Source organism: Felis catus, chromosome D3 (genome assembly GCF_018350175.1).
Source record: "Felis catus isolate Fca126 chromosome D3, F.catus_Fca126_mat1.0, whole genome shotgun sequence".
Classification (NCBI taxonomy): domain Eukaryota; kingdom Metazoa; phylum Chordata; class Mammalia; order Carnivora; family Felidae; genus Felis; species Felis catus.
This window is the reverse complement of record NC_058379.1, coordinates 78,157,569-78,163,583: the sequence shown is the minus strand read 5'-3', so window position 1 is coordinate 78,163,583 and position 6,015 is coordinate 78,157,569. Positions and strand designations below refer to the sequence as shown.

At 44.2% G+C, this 6,015-nt stretch overlaps 1 long non-coding RNA gene across 2 annotated transcripts; it reads left to right on the top strand.

Moving 5' to 3' along the window:
- The first annotated feature begins 622 nt into the window (after positions 1-622).
- LOC111557244 lies at positions 623-4,521 on the top strand. Of its 2 annotated transcripts, none has more exons than XR_006588133.1 (3): positions 623-675; positions 1,514-1,998; positions 2,891-4,521. It is a non-coding gene; the product is annotated as an uncharacterized LOC111557244 (long non-coding RNA). The 2 variants fall into 2 exon arrangements; XR_002737099.2 differs by having other exon boundaries at positions 2,863-4,521.
- The last annotated feature ends 1,494 nt before the right edge of the window (positions 4,522-6,015 follow it).

Below are 6,015 nucleotides of genomic sequence, written 5' to 3'. Positions count from 1 at the left end.
CAGTTTCAGACAGAAACTGGAAGGAAGAAAGTGTGTGCTGGCCAAGTCCCTGGGGTGTAATAACTACATCTGGGGCATTGCGTTTTAATTCTGGACGCCATGTTTTAAGAGTTGCTTGAACACATATGAAAAAAAAACAGTAAAAATGGTGAGGAAGCCAATAACTATTTTATGAGGAAGAGTGGAGGAATCGTAAAGAGACCTGAGCTCCTATGGATATCAGCAAGGAGTGAAATCAAAGGGCGATCTTGATCCTGATGGGCACAGACAACATCTGTCGTCCCATTACGGGGATATTTGATTCATGGTGCTGGTATTATAAAGGGAAACTGGTTCATCTTTCCAAAATGTAAATAAATAAATAAATAAATAAATAAATAAATAAATAAATAAGATTCACCCAAATGACACAGTTCAAGTGCCTGAGAATAAATAAAAATGTAATTTACTTAAAAAAATTTTTTTTAACATTTATTTATTACTGAGAGACAGAGGGACACCGAGCATGAGCAGGGGAGGGGCCGAAAGATGGAGAGACATACAATCCGAAGCAGCCTCCAGGCTCCGAGCGGCCAGCAGCACGGAGCCCGGACGCAGGGTTCGAACTCACAAACCGCGAGATCATGACCTGAGCCGAAGTCGGACGCTTAACCGACTGAGCCACTCAGGCGCCCAGTAAGCATAATTTACTTTAAAAGATTAAATGTACAAAGGGGCAGCATGACAGAATTGGCAGGGGCGGGGGAGGGGGGGGGAGGCGGTGGGTAATGGAATTGCTCCATATCTTGATTGTGGTCGTGGTTACACGACTCTATGCATTTGTCAAAATCCATAAATCGACACACCAAACAGAATGAAGTCTAGCGTTTATAAACGATAACGTAAACAGCTAAGCAAAATATGTTAAGTTTAAAATGAAACAAAGCTTGTTTTGCCCAAAGAGAGCTTCCTAGCCACGCCCCCCTACATACCGATTCCAGAACACAAGAGGGAAACTAACTCTAGCCCAGGCAGTTCACCTTCCCGACACCCTTGTGGTGGTTGATAACACGTTCTGGAGGTATTAAGAAAGAAAAGGTCTATGTAGGTCTTTCCAGAAATGAGGGGCTGAGAAGAGAAGTCAGTTTCGCTTCCCCTTCTTGGGGACCGATGGACCTACACAGGGTCTAGAACGTGCTAGATGTCAGGGTGCACCAGCCCTGTTGGGCCCTCAGCCTCTGGCCTGACCCGTCGAAACTGGAAAATAAAAACAAACAGAAAGAAATGTCCCTTCACCCTTGCCCTTCCTCTTGTCTCTTCTCCTTTAACCAGAGAGGTTATTTATCATTGAGTTTCTAGGGTCGTAGCCCCGCCCGGAAGCCTAAACATAAGACCACTGATGTGCCTAGGAAAGGAAAATAAATATGCATGCCTATGAGCCCAGGTCTCCGTTTCCTTTCTTTCTTTTTTAATCTACGTTCTCAGTGTGACGTCATTCTCATTCCCATCTCTGTCTTACATTGCCTTTCATCAGGTAAGAACTAACGATAAAAAAATGAAATCAACCCGTAGGCTTTCGAACCAGTTGGTGGAGGTGGAAGACAGGGAGACTGTGCAAGTATGCCAGCAAATGGAAGGTTCCGGATTCAGCACATGGATTCCAAATTGTAGCTATAAACAGAGCAACTCATAAACCCTGTACCATGACTACTGGGCTCATGAGCAGAGCCCCCCCACGCTTCACTTGGGCCATCAAGAAAACCCAAGGTGCCCAGCTTCCTGCCTCAGCTACAGCCAGCCCTCCACCAGCTGTCAAGGAGCCTCGTGTTCCTTGTCTCCCGAGAAGTGGCTGGTTCTCGCCTCGTCCGCCATGCTCTCTGTAAACTGCAAGATAGAACAACGGCCTGGTGGCTCCCTAACCGGATACATTAAATCAGCCTTCCCCTTAGAGATCATCGTACAGATCCCTTCAGGATTCACGAACGCTTCACCTCACTCACCAACAGCAGCCCGTGCCCTGTACGTCAGCCATCATCCCCAAACTACTAGGCACAAGCCCTGCTGTGCCCCAACTTTCCTTCCTCTGCACCCTCCCAAACCTGCCAGTGCGTTCTGTGGGGACTCACGGTGTATCATCAGAAACTCCCTTTCTCCTCTCACATTCTTCTCTGAGCCTTCTCTTTTTTTCTTTCATGTCCCATTTGAAACCTGGTTTTTCATAAAAGCATCTCCTTCCTCTTTCCCCACCTCCCTCTGGAGACAGCTGGGGCTCTCTTTCCTCACACACCCCTGTAACTTGGAGTCTGGAAATGGTATTCTTCTGTCTTCCCACGGCAAAGATAAAACTCTTCATTTTCCTCCCTATACCTGTTTGCCCCCCAGGTTTCCTCAGCCCAGGCAATAGCAGAAATATCCACCAGATTGTTCTCGTCAAAACTCTAGCAGTTATCCTTGATCTTGTATCATACCAGTCCATCAGGAAACCTATCAGTTTTGTCTCAAAAATGTAACCCAACCCCATCCGATTCTTCTCCATCGTCACCATTGCCTCTATAACCCAAGCCATGTCAACCATCTCCTAATTCCTTTCTCTGCATTCATATCTTTTTCTGGCCTGTCTCCCCACAATGGTAATCTTCCTTCGAAATGGCTGGGATATCACAACTCTCTGCTCCTTAAAACTCAGAGTTTTATTTCTTCCCTTACAAATTCTTGCATGATCTGGGCCCTGCCTACCTCTGGGTTCTCTTCTGGCATCACCTCCAGTCTTGTCCACTGTAGTGGCTTGACCTGTGTCCTCCAAAAACATATGTTAAATCCCTAATCCCGCCACCCCCCCGCTTCCTGTAAATGTAAACTTATTTGGAAATGGGACCTTTGCAGATGTCATCAACATACGATGTCATTACAGAAGGCCCTAATCCAATGACTGATGTCCTTACAAGGAAACGGAAAGATCACCTGAAGACAGAGACACGGGGAGAGGACCACATGAAGACAGGTCAGAGATGGGAGTGCTATATCTACCAGCCAAGGATCACGGGTGATTTCTGGTGACCACCAGAAGCTAGAAAGGAAGGATCCTCCCCTAGAGCCCTCAGAGGGAGTATCGCCCTGCTGATAGCTTGACTTTAGACCTCTGGCCTCCAGAACTGACAGACAATAAACTCCTGTTGTTTTAAGCCCCCCAGTTTCTGGCAATTTGTGACAATAACCCTAGAAAATGAACACACCCACTAAATTCAAGTCACATTGACGTCTTTGGGTTCCCTAAATACACCAAGCTTATCTCTGACCTACGGGTTCTGTTCTAACATTTTTCTTTGCCCAGAATGTTCTTCTTCCTGTCTTTATATGACCCGTTCCTGTGTGTCATTCAGCTCTTAAACGTCACCTCCGCTGTCACCGAGCACTCAACCTAAGAGAGCCACCCCGTCACTCTTACACCAACCTATTTTAGTAATTTGCGTAACTGACAGCCAGCTAGCTTTTACATGATTACATATCGTCCGCGTCCCTCCGAGTAACATGCACCCCATGAAAACAGTGACCTTGCCTATCTTACTGCTATCTCCCAAGTGCCCAGACAGCGCTTTGTACTTAGTAGTAAGTAGAGCACAGACTATGCCGGTTTACCCAGGACTGTCCTGGTTTTAAGCCTTAGAGTCTTGTGTCCTGGAAGGCCTGCGGGTCCCAGGAAAGCTGGGATGTCTCATCACCCTACTAGCAGACATTGTCAATCCAATAACCGACACACTGGAAACTGAGGGGATGAACGGACCTTTTAAAGAAATGAAGTCCTTCCTCTCTAAAATCGTACATGATGGGTGTAGTTGAGCAGATCAGTCGCAAGGTGGCACTAGACTACTAGATTTATTAACATGCCAACTTTCATTGAGGTCTAGTCGTGGTGAGGTAGCATTACATTCCAAAATGTGAGGACAGTCAGCTGTTTTTCTAGAACTGTTAGAGTCTTCTCTAAGACTGAAGTATAGAAGTATACACCTCTGAAGTATTTTTCATTCCTGTGTATGTTCCTGACAACCATTGAATTTTTCCACGTAGAAAAAAGAGAAATTTATAAATACTAGGACCGATTTGCATTTCAAATGTTATTTCTGAAACTTCTGTCACACTAACATGAAAAATATACATTTGGATGGATAAAATTGTGATTACCGTCACATCTTTTATCCGGGGATTTAAAATATAGCAAGTGTAGGGGGTAGAGCTCAGTGGTAGAGCATTTGACTGCAAATATAGCAAGTATTTATGTGACAACCTAAAGATTTTGATAGCTGCAGAAAAAAAAATCAGTTTTCCAGAAAAATCTAATATCAGAAATGTACCAAGAGAAAGCTTTCCTCAAGTTTATAGATTTTAGGTAAGAGATAATACCAACTGAGTTTCATTTTCTACCAGTGGCTCATAGTCACCAAGTCCAAAGAGTTTTCACCTCAAGAATTCTTGTTTGTAGTCAAGATTTATTGCTCGGATTACTCCAGAAGTTAACATTTGCTCCAGGGAATAGTTTCTAGAATAGAGGGCACAATTTAGGGAAATTTCATCCTGTCTTATCCTGAGAGATCAAGGTCGCTCATTTTGAACTCAGCAAAATCGTAACACAGTGTTTGTAAATTTATATATCTATATAAGCAATATCTACATCCTATTTATAAAGAATACACGTTTGTAGATGAAATAAAAGCACGGGCTGATGTGATACCATGCCCAAATCATCATGGTGGTGCCCTCTGGGGAGAAATCAAGGGAAAGAGGACCCAGGAGTTCAACGGAACTTCACCTTTATCACTAACGTGTGTTCATTTTTGACAAATTGTGCTACTTTCTTGTGTATGGTAATGTTTGTTATACTACATTCTGTTGTTTTCTTTCTTTTTAACTTTTCCAATTACAAAAAGAAGGAGAAAGGAGGAAAGTGGTATTGTCCCTAGGGATCAGTCGACTTTCCTGCAACAAGTCTGTCAAGTCAAGGAATGAAACAGAATGTGTCCGGGGCACCTGGGTGGCTCAGTCGGTTAAGCGGCCGACTTCGGCTCAGGTCATGATCTCGCGGTCCGTGAGTTCGAGCCCCGCGTCGGGCTCTGGGCTGATGGCTCAGAGCCTGCAGCCTGCTTCCGATTCTGTGTCTCCCTCTCTCTCTGCCCCTCCCCCGTTCATGCTCTGTCTCTCTCTGTCTCAAAAATAAATAAAACGTTAAAAAAAATTAAAAAAAAAGAAACAGAATGTGTCCAAGATGAAGCATCCTACTTCACCCACTTGGCCTACTTCTCTGACTCCTTCATGAAGCCCTATGAACCCAGGATGGATTGTTTGGATTGGAGATTTTAGTGGGTCTGCGGATAAGTGGCTTTACTTCTTTTTAAAGTTGTTATTGGAAAAGAACGTTCTGCAAAATGCAGTTCTGATGAGAACATTATATAGACAATGGCCCCGCATACTAGAGAGACAGAGGAGGGCGAGCAGAGAAGGGAAAAGAGATGGGAGGGTTGGAAAATGGGTCGATGTAACTAGAAATCATTTACCATAAACCAGTGTAAGATGACAGACTAACGGAATCTCTGGCATGTTTAAAATGTTCTCGGGATGCCGGGTGGCTCAGTGGGTTAAGCGTCCGACTTCAGTTCAGGTCATGAATTCATGGTTTGTGAGTTCAAGGTCCTGTGTCAGGCTCTATGCTGACAGCTCAGAGCCTGGAGCCTGCTTCAAATATTGTGTCTCCCTCTCTCTCTCTGCCTCTCCCCTGCTCACTCTCTGTCTCTCTCTGTCTCTCAAAAGTGAATAAACATTTAAAAAAATTAATAAAATGAAATGAAATAAAATAAAATAAAATGTTCTCCTTGTGGTAAGGGTTTTGTCTTTCACAAATGCAACATAATGCAGGAGACAAACCCAAGGTTGCCTGAGGAACAATGCACGAGGAACTCCAGGGGGTTCTTCCCTGGTTTCAGTATCCTTCAGGAGACTTTTGACAGCTTTGGAGTAGCTACTTTTTTTTTTTTTTTTTTTTTTTTA